The sequence below is a fragment of the Heptranchias perlo genome, chromosome 17, assembly GCF_035084215.1.
Source record: "Heptranchias perlo isolate sHepPer1 chromosome 17, sHepPer1.hap1, whole genome shotgun sequence".
Classification (NCBI taxonomy): domain Eukaryota; kingdom Metazoa; phylum Chordata; class Chondrichthyes; order Hexanchiformes; family Hexanchidae; genus Heptranchias; species Heptranchias perlo.
The window spans coordinates 14,483,337-14,498,144 of NC_090341.1; positions in this window are offsets into that span (position 1 = coordinate 14,483,337).

Below are 14,808 nucleotides of genomic sequence, written 5' to 3' on the forward strand. Positions count from 1 at the left end.
AACTGACTTTGTGATGTGAGCAGGTACCAATGTTTTAGTATCCCCAGACCTCATTGCCCCAACAGCCACTGTCTGCCTCTATTATGTACTCCAAAACAGCCTGTAATGAGCACAAGCAAACTATGTTTCAAGGCTTTAACAAATGGCAATCTTATTTCTAATTTAACCTCATTAAAATGAGCATTGCGCATCTCTAGAAGCAGCTTCTAACCTAGCAATCTGGTTTGCTTAGAGGCCAAGTCTTTGGAGCCTTTAGACTTTTCTCCACAGGAGTCTTCCAATGGGAAGTGTAATTAACACTGTAAAAATGTAATCTGATCTGAACCCCTATATAAATAGAAATCCTGGAACAACATTTTCATATTTAAACATGGTACAAGGACCAAGTTATTCAGTTATCCACTGCAAATGGACTAAATATATCTGATGCAGATGAAAGTGTTTGATTTGTTAGCACTGTCTTGCCTACTACATTTAAGCATCTTTTCCTTCTCACCCTCTAAGGCTACCTATTTTGGGGAACATTATTCAGGTCCGTACCCTTTTCAGTCCTCGATGCTGATTAGTTGGCATCTGCCTCCAGAAGGATTCATTACTTGGTATTCAGCACCGTTTGGTTTGAATGCCTCCTGATTAGAATCTAGTTCGGTAAGAAAGTCATTTGGGATTAGAACTGAAATTTACGACACTGGAGTTGCACTTGACCAAATACTCATTCCGAACATTGTTTCTCCTATACAGTGTTGCCTGCAATTAAAGAAATACTTCAGTTCAAGGATCTACAATGAGCACAAGCAGCCATGGAAAAAATCTCAATTAGCCATATTGTTTATGATATTTCCATGGCTGGGGCAAGTGTGTCAGCAACTGAGCCATGCTGACACTTATAATGTTACAGGAACAACACCATCCCCTCCTTGAAACTCTCAGGTAGCACATTAACAAGATGGTACAGTGTACATTCAAGCACCACAAGAGGAAGAGAGCTCATATAAAACACTCCAGTGGTACAGCCTTTGTGTAGTGTTAATGAACGTCCAGGCAGGTCTAGAAAGCTCTCAAATTATTCATCCATACTGATCAACCAGTTTCCCTCAGCCCTCCACCCACCACTTCCAGTGCAATAGGGGTATGGTAGCATAATGGTTCTGTTACTAGACTAGTAATCCAGAGGCCTGGACTAATAATCCGGAGTCATGAGTTGAAATCCTGTCACGGTAGCTGGGGAATTTAAATTCAATTAATTAAATAAAATCTGGAATAAAAAGTAACTAGTGTCAGTAATGGTGGCCATGAAACTACCGGATTGTCGGAAAAACACATCTGGTTCACTAATGCCCTTTAGGGAAGGAAACCTGCCGTCCTTACCCGGTCTGGCCGAAATGTGACTCCAGACCCACAGCAATGTGGTGGATTCTTATTCACCCTCTGAAATGACCCAGCAAGCCATTCAGGTGTACAATCTCGCTAAAAAAAGTCATAATAAGAAAAAAAACGGACGGACCACGCAGCATCGGACCACTAGGCATTGGACACGACAAAGGCAAACCAAGCCCAGTCGACCCTGCAAAGTCCTCCTCACTAACATCTGGGGATTTGAGCCAAAATTGGGAGAGCTGTCCCACAGACTAGTCAAGCAACAGCCTGACATAGCCAAACTCACAGAATCATACCTTTCAGCCAATGTCCCAGACACTTCCATCACCATCCCTGGGTATATCTTGTCCCACCGGCAGGACAGACCCACCAGAGTGGCGGAACAGTGATAGACAGTCAGGAGGAAGTGGCCCTGGGAATCCTCAACATTAACTCTGGACCCCATGAAATTTCATGGCATCAGGTCAAACATGGGCAAGGAAACCTCCTGCTGATTATCACCTTCCCTAATGTCCTTTAGGGAAGGAAGCCTGCTGCCCTTACCCGGTCTGGCCTATATGTGACTCCAGACCCTCAGCAATGTGGTTGATTCTTAATTGCCCTCTGAAATGGCCTAGCAAGCCACTCAGTTGTAAAATCTCGCTACGAAAAGTCATAATAAGAATAAAACCGGACGGACCACCCGGCATCGGACCACTAGGCACCGGACACGACAACGGCAAAACACCAAGCCCAGTCGACCCTGCAAGGTCCTCCTTACTAACATCTGGGGACTTGTGCCAAAATTGGGAGAGCTGTCCCACAGACTAGTCAAGCAACAGCCTGACATAGCCATACTCACAGAATCATATCTTTCAGCCAACATCCCAGACTCTTCCATCACCATCCCTGGGTATGTCCTGTCCCACCGGCAGGACAGACCCACCAGAGGTGGCGGTACAGTGATATACAGTCAGGAGGGAGTGGCTCTGGGAGTCCTCAACATTGACTCTGGACCCCATGAAATCTCATGGCATCAGGTCAAACATGGGCAAGGAAACCTCCTGCTGATTACCACCTACCGTCCTCCCTCAGCTGATGAATCAGTCCTCCTCCATGTTGAGCACCACTTGGAGGAAGCACTGAGGGTAGCAAGGGCACAAAATGTACTCTGGGTGGAGGACTTCAATGTCCATCACCAAGAGTGGCTCGGTAGCACCAATACTGACCGAGCTGGCCGAGTCCTGAAGGACATAGCTGCTAGACTGGGCCTGCGGCAGGTGGTGAGCGAACCAACACGAGGGAAAAACTTACTTGACCTCGTCCTCACCAATCTACCTGTCACAAATGCATCTGTCCATGACAGTATTGGTAGGAGTGACCACCGCACAATCCTCGTGGAGATGAAGTCCCGTCTTCGCACTGAGGACACCATCCAACGTGTTGTGTGGCACTACCACCGTGCTAAATGGGATAGATTCAGAACAGATCTAGCAGCTCAAAACTGGGCATCGATGAGGCGCTGTGGGCCATCAGCAGCAGCAGAATTGTATTCCAGCACAATCTGTAACCTCATGGCCCGGCATATTCCTCACTCTACCATTACCAACAAGCCAGGGGATCAACCCTGGTTCAATGAGGAGTGTAGAAGAGCATGCCAGGAGCAGCACCAGGCGTACCTAAAAATGAGGTGCCAACCTGGTGAAGCTACAACTCAGGACTACATGCATGCTAAACAGCGGAAGCAACATGTTATAGACAGAGCTAAGCGATTCCACAACCAACGGATCAGATCAAAGCTCTGCAGTCCTGCCACATCCAGTCGTGAATGGTGGTGGACAATTAAACAACTAACGGGAGGGGGAGGCTCTGCAACCATCCCCATTCTCAACGATGGCGGAGTCCAGCATGTGAGTGCAAAAGACAAGGCTGAAGCGTTTGCAACCATCTTCAGCCAGAAGTGCCGAGTGGATGATCCATCTCAGCCTCCTCCCGATATCCCCACCATCACGGAAGCCAGTCTTCGGCCAATTCGATTCACTCCACGTGATATCAAGAAACGGCTGAGTGCACTGGATACAGCAAAGGCTATGGGCCCCGACAACATCCCAGCTGTAGTGCTGAAGACTTGTGCTCCAGAACTAGCTGCGCCTCCAGCCAAGCTGTTCCAGTACAGCTACAACACTGGCACCTACCCGACAATGTGGAAAATTGCCCAGGTATGTCCTGTCCACAAAAAGCAGGACAAATCCAATCCGGCCAATTACCACCCCATCAGTCTACTCTCAATCATCAGCAAAGTGATGGAAGGTGTCGTCGACAGTGCTATCAAGCGGCATTTACTCACCAATAACCTGCTCACCGATGCTCAGTTTGGGTTCCGCCAGGACCACTCGGCTCCAGACCTCATTACAGCCTTGGTTCAAACATGGACAAAAGAGCTGAATTCCAGAGGTGAGGTGACGGTGACTGCCCTTGATATCAAGGCAGCATTTGACCGAGTGTGGCACCAAGGAGCCCTAGTAAAATTGAAGTCAATGGGAATCAGGGGGAAAACTCTCCGGTGGCTGGAGTCATACCTAGCACAAAGGAAGATGGTAGTGGTTGTTGGAGGCCAATCATCTCAGCCCCAGGGCATTGCTGCAGGAGTTCCTCAGGGCAGTGTCCTAGGCCCAACCATCTTCAGCTGCTTCATCAATGACCTTCCCTCCATCATAAGGTCAGAATTGGGGATGTTCGCTGATGACTGCACAGTGTTCAGTTCCATTCGCAACCCCTCAGATAATGAAGCAGTCCGAGCCCACACGCAGCAAGACCTGGACAACATCCAGGCTTGGGCTCATAAGTGGCAAGTAACATTTGCGCCAGATAAGTGCCAGGCAATGACCATCTCCAACAAGAGAGAGTCTAACCACCTCCCCTTGACATTCAACGGCATTACCATCGCCGAATCCCCCACCATCAACATCCTGGGGGTCACCATTGACCAGAAACTTAACTGGACCAGCCATATAAATACTGTGGCTACCAGAGCAGGTCAGAGGCTGGGTATTTTGCGGCGAGTGACTCACCTCCTGACTCCCCAAAGCCTTTCCACCATCGACAAGGCACAAGTCAGGAGTGTGATGGAATACTCTCCACTTGCCTGGATGAGTGCAGCTCCAACAACACTCAAGAAGCTCGACACCATCCAAGATAAAGCAGCCCGCTTGATTGGCACCCCATCCACCACCCTAAACATTCACTCCCTCCACCACCGGCGCACTGTGGCTGCAGTGTGCACCATCCACAGGATGCACTGCAGCAACTCGCCAAGGCTTCTTCGACAGCACCTCCCAAACCCGCGACCTCTACCACCTAGAAGGACAAGAGCAGCAGGCGCATGGGAACAACACCACCTGCACGTTCCCCTCCAAGTCACACACCATCCCGACTTGGAAATATATCGCCGTTCCTTCATTGTCGCTGGGTCAAAATCCTGGAACTCCCTTCCTAACAGCACTTTGGGAGAACCGTCACCACACGGACTGCAGCGGTTCAAGAAGGCGGCTCACCACCACCTTCTCGAGGGCAATTAGGGATGGGCAATAAATGCCGGCCTTGCCAGCGACGCCCACATCCCGTGAACGAATAAAAAAAACAAAAACCTACTGCCCTCCTTCAGCTGATGAATCAGTCCTCCTCCATGTTGAGCACCACTTGGAGGGAGCACTGAGGGTAGCAAGGGCACAGAATGTACTCTGGGTGGGGGATTTCAATGTCCATCACCAAGAGTGGCTCAGTAGCACCACGACTGACCAAGCTGGCCGAGTCCTGAAGGACAAAGTGCCAGACTGGGCCTGCGGCAGGTGGTGAGCGAACCAACACGAGGGAAAAACCTACTTGACCTCGTCCTCATCAATCTACCTGTCACAGATGCATCTGTCCATGACAGTATTGGTAGGAGTGACCACCGCTCAGTCCTCGTGGAGACGAAGTCCCGTCTTCGCACTGAGGACACCATCCAACGTATTGTGTGGCACTATCACCGTGCTAAATGGGATAGATTCAGAACAGATCTAGCAGCTCAAAACTGGGCATCGATGAAGCGCTGTGGGCCATCAGCGGCAGCAGAATTGTATTCCAGCACAATCTGTAACCTCATGGCCCGGCATATTCCTCACTCTATCATTACCAACAAGCCAGGGGATCAACCCTGGTTCAATGAGGAGTGTAGAAGAGCATGCCAGGAGCAGCACCAGGCGTACCTAAAAATGAGGTGCCAACCTGGTGAAGCTACAACTCAGGACTACATGCATGCTAAACAGCGGAAGCAACATGCTATAGACAGAGCTAAGCGATTCCACAACCAACGGATCAGATCAAAGCTCTGCAGTCCTGCCACATCCAGTCGTGAATGGTGGTGGACAATTAAACAACTAATGGGAGGAAGAGGCTCTGTAAACATCCCCATCCTCAATGATGGTGGAGTCCAGCATGTGAGTGCAAAAGTCAAGGCTGAAGCGTTTGCAACCATCTTCAGCCAGAAGTGCCGAATGGAAGACCTATCTTGGCCTCCTCCCGATATCCCCACCATCACAGAAGCCAGTCTTCAGCCAATTCAATTCACTCCAAGTGATATCAAGAAACGGCTGCTTGCAATGGATACAGCAAAGACTATGGGCCCCGACAACATCCCGGCTGTAGTGCTGAAGACTTGTGCTCCAGAACTAGCTGCGCCTCCAGCCAAACCGTTCCAGTACAGCTATAACACTGGCATCGACCCGACAATGTGGAAAATTGCCCAGGTATGTCCTGTCCACAAAAAAGCAGGAAAAGTCCAATCTGGCCAATTACCGCCCCATCACTCTACTCCCAATCATCAGCAAAGTGATGGAAGGTGTCATCGACAGTGCTATCAAACGGCACTTACTCACCAATAACCTGCTCACCGATGCTCAGTTTGGGTTCTGCCAGGACCACTCGGCTCCAGACTTCATTACAGCCTTGGTTCAAACATGGACAAAAGAGCTGAATTCCAGAGGTGAGGTGAGAGTGAAGGCCCTTGACATCAAGGCAGCATTTGACAAGTGTGGCACCAAGGAGCTCTAGTAAAATTGAAGTCAATGGGAATCAAGGGGAAAACTCTCCGGTGGCTGGAGTCATACCTAGCACAAAGGAAGATGGTAGTGGTTGTTGGAGGCCAATCATCTCAGCCCCAGGACATTGCTGCAGGAGTTCCTCAGGGCAGTGTCCTAGGCCCATCCATCTTCAGCTGCTTCATCAATGAACTTCCCTCCATCATAAGGTCAGAAATGGGGATGTTCGCTGATGATTGTACAGTGTTCAGTTCCATTCGCAACCCCTCGGATAATGAAGCAGTCCGTGCCCGCATGCAGCAAGACCTGGACAATATCCAGGCTTGGGCTGATCTAGCAGCTCAAAACTGGGCATCGATGACCATCTCGAACAAGAGAAAGTTTAACCACTTCCCAATGACCATCTCGAACAAGAGAAAGTCTAACCACTTCCCCTTGACATTCAACGGCATTACCATCGCCGAATCCCCCACCATCAACATCCTGGGGGGTCACCATTGACCAGAAACTTAACTGGACCAGCCATATCAATACTGTGGCTGCAAGAGCGGGTCAGAGGCTGGGTATTCTGCAGCGAGTGACTCACCTCCGGACTCCCCAAAGCCTTTCCACCATCTACAAGGCACAAGTCAGGAGTATGATGGAATACTCCCCACTTGCCTGGATGAGTGCAGCTCCAACAACACTCAAGAAGCTCGACACCATCCAGGACAAAGCAGCCCGCTTGATTGGCACCCCTTCCACCACCCTAAACATTCACTCCCTTCACAGTGGCTGCAGTCTGTACCATCCACAGGATGCACTGCAGCAACTCGCCAAGGCTTCTTCGACAGCACCTCCCAAACCCGCCACCTCTACCACCTAGAAGGACAAGGGCAGCAGGCACACGGGAACAACACCACCTGCACGTTCCCCTCCAAGTCACACACCATCCCGACTTGGAAATATATCGCCGTTCCTTCATCGTCGCTGGGTCAAAATCCTGGAACTCCCTACCTAACAGCACTGTGTGAGAACCTTCACCACACGGACTGCAGCAGTTCAAGAAGGTGGCTCACCACCACCTTCTCAAGGGCAATTAGGGATGGGCAAGAAAAATGCTGGCCTGGCCAGCGATGCCCACATCCCATGAACAAATTTTAAAAAGTAATAAACAAATGCTCTCATTGGGCCAACCTGCTTGAGACTAGATTATGATTCCAACAAAGCTCAAAGGGATAGATTTTACTGAAGTGCTCATACCAAAAGGAGGGCAAGAGACGGAGAGCAGAAGTTATTGTGCTTGCCATAAATGAATGCCTGGGCACAGTTTGCAGAGGAAAATTAAGTGGGAAGCATTGCATATCTATAACAGAGATTTTCCTCTACGCACTGTGCCAAGGCAATCGTTTATAGAAGCACAACCATAGGAAAATCTGCCTTGAGGTCTCGACACACATGAGCTTTTCTGGGATCATGATAATGATGCCAGTGTCTTCAGACTTCAGACTCCTTGGATTGTCCTTCAGTTTTTTTTTCCAGATCAGCAGTCAGGCAAGGATTTTCTGATTCTGCACTTACCAGCCTGCATATTTCCACCCATTATAGTGAACGGGAGGAAAATGATAGAAGCGGAAACACCCAGCCTCAGTCTTCTGCTACAGTTCAGAAAATTTGCAGGCAATGTGGTCAAAATGGGAATCTAGCATGGGGGCGTAGACAGCATTGATCTGTCTAGGATGGTTCAGAATGATCACTTGAGAACCAAGGGTATGGTCAACCAACAGGGCTCTTAATAATCCCCAGCTCTTTGGTTTGAATTCTAGTGTACAACTAGTTATTAGTGTTCACCCAACAGACCTTGTAATCTTAGCTCCAAAAAGCCATGTAAAAACCAAATCATCAGGAATGCATTCTAATTTGTGAGTCAACCGATCTAATTAAGTATGAAAAACATTTCACTTAATCACAAATAATCAGTAAGCACACTGAGACAGCACATCAGAATAGCAATGGAGAACTGTAGTAAATTGAAGGTTCACAACTGTGTTCACCAGTTTGGACTTAATAATCTCGGCTATGTTGCTGAGGCTGGAGATGAAGCACATGGAAGAAAAAAGTGACTCAATAGAGACTAGGAACTTCTGACAGCAAAGAAAAGGAAGTCAGCTCCAGGTCACTTATATGCCCCCCAGCAGCTGACTCAGGGCAGCCAAGGCAGAAGAATGGGGAGCTGGCAACTTGTTAGGTGGAAAATTAAAGGTCAACCCTTATATAGAGGTTGATAGATAGCTATAGTGAAGCATTACCACAACTTCACTTGGTCACCTGAGCCGCAAAGCCTCCAAAGGATGATAATTCTTGCTGGCTTTAGTCACATTTCCACAAACGTTGAATGTCCTTCATCAACCCATTCTTGACTTTGAACCCACATTGCCTCTGGGCAGTGTGGGTTCAATGTCAAGAATGCCAGAGCCGAATAGTGCATCTCAACCAATTTCACTTCAGTTGAGAGACCACCACCATGACAGCCTTCAGGGTCATTTTCACTCAGGCTACTGGTGAATCTCTGACCGGAAGTGAGGTGGTAAATTAGAATTTCAATTATACAGTGAGCAATTAAATATTCAGGAGAAGAGGTCAGCTCTTATCTGAACCTACTTGCAATCTTGTAGACATCCTATAGGGGAAGGTGATGGGTTTTGTCTATAGGACATAATAGGGGACAATACCGTCTAAATCTTCTAACAGGATTGTTCCACTACCATTGCCTTCTCTCCAATCCATCTTCCAGCCATTGAGCCAGAAAATCTGTAAGGTACAGGAAGAATCTAAGAACACAATTAAATAGTCAGAAATATCATGTTTCCCAAAAAGCATTTCTCCAGTGAAAAGAATTCAAAACTAGGAATCAGGAACTCATTCAAGTCACTGAGCAGTTGTTCACTTGTTTAGATCATCTCCAGGCTATTTTCACATACTGAGTAGTTAAGCCAAATGTATGAGCAGAGTCTTGGGAATTCACAGAATGGTCAAATCAGTCTCAAGCACCTGAAGGGAATTGTGCACAACAATTAACAGTGTGGTTACATTGTGTTAAAATGTTTATTCATTTCTCAAATCCTGAATTTCAGAAAAGCATCAAAAATTTAAATAAGGATTGCTAAATCTGACCGTTGCTCTTACTTTTTTGCTGGATTCTACATTTCATCCAGGGAGTGGTACAAAACCCACTCCAGCAAGACTGTAGCCAACCTTGATGTGAGTGCACATTTTCTACATATCCTTTATTGCCTTTGGGGGGAGGAACTCGTTGATGTCCATCTTGTTAATCAGAACAATTAGCTGCTTGGTCCCCATGGCCAGGAGTACATGTTCTCTGGACTGTCCATTCTTGGAAATGCCAGCCTCAAATTCTACAGCAGCAGCCAAGATTAGCACCTCACAGTCAGGCTGCAAATACTTCAATTTTATTAGTCATGGGCTGATGAATCATTTGACAATAAACCTTCACTCATCACTTGTTACGAAAATCATACAGGAAACATTTGGATAGAGAGAGAGGGAGAGAGGCCTACAATTCAGTAATAGTTTTATCCATCTGTTGGGTAGCATGTTATTATGGTGTAGAGTTAAGTGTCACTTCCCAGATTATGTTCATCTACCAGAGAAAGTTTAGGTGAGCAGCTTGTATACATGCTGATGAGGGTTCTTACCTGGCAGGTCCATTTTATCATGTTGTTTATGAAGTCCCAGTGCCCAGGATCAATCAATGATCGTGATGTAGTACACGGTGGTCTCAAACTTTAACAGGGAAATGCCAGTGGTGATACAACACTCCTTCTCTGCCTTCAGCTTATCCAGCACTAAGGCACAGTTGAAGAAACCTTTACTCATCTGCAAATAAAATGCCTGAGCCTTATCAGAAACTGGAATAAACAATGCAAAGATCTTCAGTGTGGCAACTGGACACAACTGTAAAGTGTTGAGTTTTGAAAGGAATTCTGCACCACAATTAAAAGTTAATGAAGTTTTAATGATATTCGCACTCAAACTGAACAATCTGTAAGCATTTAAAAAAATTTAAACACCTGCTTTTCCAAATATTAACATGCCCACCACGGTGTGAAAAGAATAAAGCACTCCCATTGTGCTTTTGAAGCACAGCAGTTACCTGCAATTTGAAGTAACTGAAAGAGCAGATCCTGCTGTTGGAAAATGCTTGAGGGTAAGCATTCCAACAATTCTACTGGTTAAAGTCCGGAGTTAGGCCATAATTATGGTACATAATGTTTTAAATTAAGATCCCGGTGCATCTCTCCTCTCCTCAGGGTTACTTTGAGTTTGCAAGAATGTAGATATACAGAAGGCAAAGGATTCTATTAACAGAAATTAATAACTTCTAAACCCCTTTTAATGATCTGAAGTTTGTGACAACTTAAATCAAATAGAAGACACACCTGATACTTGAACATTGCTCTACACTGTAACTGAAATTAAACTAATTAATCCACTTGTATTAATCATTTGAATTATTATGATATCATATTAGAAACTGATTTATTAGAACTTAGGAATACAGGAACAGGAGTAGGCCATTCAACCCCTCGAGTCTGTTCTGTCATTTAATTTGATCATGGCTGATCTGTATCTCAACTCTGTTTCCCTGCCTTCATTCTCTTGTTATCCTTACCTAACAAAAGATCTCAGGTTGAATCAGGCTATGCAAAACCTTAACACCCAATTCGACCCACAGTTCAGTTTCAAACCGTGTATCCTTTCTATCCTCCTGCCCCCAGCAACATCGGCCATCCCCATATTACATCCACTGCTGCTGAAACCATTATCTACACTTGTGTCACCTCTGGAGTTAATTTCTCCAATGTCCTCCTTGCTGGCCTTCCATTCACCTCCCCCTATAAACTTCAACTCATTCAAAACTCAGCTGCCCGTGTCCTATACTGCATTGAGTCCTGCTCACCCATCACCCCCGTCTTTGCTGATCTACACTGGCACCCCATCTCCCAATATATTGAATTTAAACTTCTTTTCATCATCTACAAATTTCCCCTCAGCCTTGCCCCACTCTGCCTTTGCGACCTCCTCCAACCTTATGTCCCTTCCTACATTTTACAGTCCTCTGACATTGGCCTTCTATACATCCTTCCCCCATTTTTTTACCCAAACATTGGTGGCGGAGGCTTCACCACTTTAGCCCTACTCTCTGGAACTCTCTCTCTAAACTCCTTCACCTTTCTACTTCAAAATAGGAAGCCTATGCCTCCCATGCTAGTGCTGCCTCCTACGGTCCCATAAATACCAACTAGCTTGCTGTCAGAGATACAGGTGGTCAAAAACATGGGCACCAGCATGCTAAGCAGCGAAGGTACTCTCACTTGCCTCGATTCAGGCTAATGAAATAGCTTTGCCATTACCGGTTTACATGGACCTTTGCCCAGTTATTGGGTACGTTAGCGACGCCCAACAAAGTAGTGCTAGCCTCTGCTTGATAATTCAAAACAACTGTACATGTGCAAGCTTGGGCATGCTCAGTTGTTTCAAAGTAGATCCATCTGCTATAGAAGCTACCCTGCAATTTAAGAGGTTATGGTTTCTACACCAGTGGGAGCTGGTAATGGAGAATTGATTCACCAATGCAAGTGCAAAATAAAAGTAAAAATGAATTTAACAATACCTGGGTTACACAAACTAGAAAAAAATGGACTCAGCTTTGAGCGGAGGGATTTGCCCACAGAACCCTGAGACTGATCTCTAATTTTATATAAGCTTCCACAAAAAACTGCTTGCGATGTCCCAACGCATGTAATTCTTTTTTTTCTTATATTTATAAATTATTTTTCATTCCTGATATGACCCCACATCACACACTTTTCCAATCTGAAAGATGGACCGTTTCATTCTATACCCGACTGCTGGGAAGCATGCAGGAGTTCTCTGGAATAATTCTTGCTGAAACTTTGCCTCCCTCCTCGAGGATAAATGAGTCTCTGCTCAGGAACCCCTCATAGTGGCATAGCTGAGATTGGGAATTCGGTCAGTGAGGAATTGTGGCTACCAGACCACATCTACCCATCTGTACAGCTGCATGTTGGAGCTCCAGTGTGTTTTACCACTGGGCTGCCCACATCATTCCCATATTTATCTGTGTAATCTTTCATTGGCACTCATCCAAATCTAGTTTTGAATGAACTATTTTAGTGCGGAATTGACAGCACATGATTAGTACAGTAATATCGGGAATGGTGGGCATTTCATGCTATACCCAGTATAACCCAGCAATAAACGGGTAAATTGTTAGCCCTGAGGCATGATATAGCTTATTCATTACGTGCATAACATTACGTTTCTGTTCATTACAGGCAGAGTCAGCTTATGGAAGCTGCCTTTTGTGGTGAGCGTGAGTTACGAGTGTTGGGAGAGGGCTCACATTGTAACACTGCCATTGTGGACTTGGTGCAATTAGAGACAGACCGGATGGGGAATTTGGGTTTATGTAGCACCTCTGACCCATGTGCACCTCACCCTCTGGAAGACTCCTTAACATCCTTCCTCCCTTGGACTCCTAAATCTCATCTGTGACCCTTACTGCTTAGCAGTGGTCTTATCCTGGCATGCCATCTCAGCTGGCCGACCCATCTATGAATGTCCACGATATATTGATGGTAACCCTCAGAGTCGCAGATAAATGACAACTCATAAAACACGGAGGGCATACAGGGTGTTCTCAGGCCATATTGTTTATTTTGCAGGGGCTTTGTGAACACTCACAGTAATGTCCAGCTCAGTTAGCAAATTTTTGTAGCTTGCCCCTCCCAAAGCAGGCATAGCTACAATCTGGGGTCGAGAAAATAAAAGCCACCCAACATTATTATGGAATATAATATAAGGGTGTTAAACGTTCACGTATGAATTTTCCCAATTGGAACTTCCACCCTACTAAATTTTATTTCCTTATTTTCTAGGGTATCCCACCATTAACACATGTACAAAAATCAACACAGTTCTACAATAACACAACTCCTTGTAGTAAGCAGGATACCCGGGAATAAGTCAGTGAAGTGTTACTGCTGTTTCCTAGTGATTGCCATGACGCTTTGCCAGGTTTGTATACAGAGGTGTGCCCAGTGACATGACTCATGGTGCGATAACATCATTGTATCAATAGTAATTGTTTGCCCACAAAACTCTTACAGCTTTAATTCGGAAATAAAAATCCTGAGTTGCCAAAGTTTGTGCTGCAAAGAAATCACGGTCAATGTGTCGCAAACTTACCCCAAAGGCTAATGCAGTATTCTGGGTTGTGCTACAAATTGAATCTGTCCCAAACTGTTCCAATATGCCAGGGAAGACCCTTTTTTTTTGTCCCTATCTAAATATTTTCCACTTTTCCCTCTTTCGACCTTCAAACGGGAAGAAATATTCTTCAGTTTAATTAGCCTTCAGGCAAGCTGCCAGTTACACTCATGATTTACCCACCAGGTGTCTGTGAGGACAGTGAGGGATGTCTTACTTTTTTGTTTTCATTCCCTTTCTGCTGAAAGCAGCCAGCCTTTACTGTGCATTCATTCCCTGAGCCTGAGACCCCGTATCGTGGGGAACTGAGGGCAAGAAGCCCCATTCTACCACTCAGTGGCACACTGACTTGTCATGGCTCACAGATTAGGAGGGATATTCATTTGTCTGGATTTTAAAATGTAACCAATTTTGATACATAACATGGCTCCTAAAAGTAAACAGCAGAAATCCCGCTTCTAACATTATCTCCATGTTGACAGCACTAAACACAGTGTACTAGAATGGCAAAATGATGTGATATAAAGAGTCTATTAGTATATGAGCTATTGAGGCAAGCAGCTCCACAGTTCTTTAATAGCATTGCACTTTGACATTTCTTTGCATCACCTTCCACTTCCTTGCCTTTCTCTTCCGTTGGGATGCCCCATGGTGCAATGTCTTTCTGCCTGGCATGGATGACGGCCTGCAGTGGAAGTCTCTTGACTCAGAGACTCTTCTTGGCACCAATGGGGAGCTGGGATGCAGAGTGCTGCACATTGTGGTGGTGTCAAGTGATTACTTAAACCACCTTAATATTTATGGCCTGTTGGCTCACAAGCCATGTTTAGTTGGCAAGTCAACTGACTTATGAAGGTGTGTGATTTATCCATTTTAAAATCTTAAATGAATAATGAACTTGGAAACTAATATTTATGGTCTGTTAGCAGTTCAAGTTGGCTGTAAGCAAAGGCTTTTCTATTTACTGTATCCCTAGAATCCTTATAGTAGCATTTTCAGCAACTTTATACCTCTTGGTGTCTAAAAAGTCATGTACCACTGTGGTCCCAAATGCTAATAGTAAACTCTGTGGAGCCTTGAT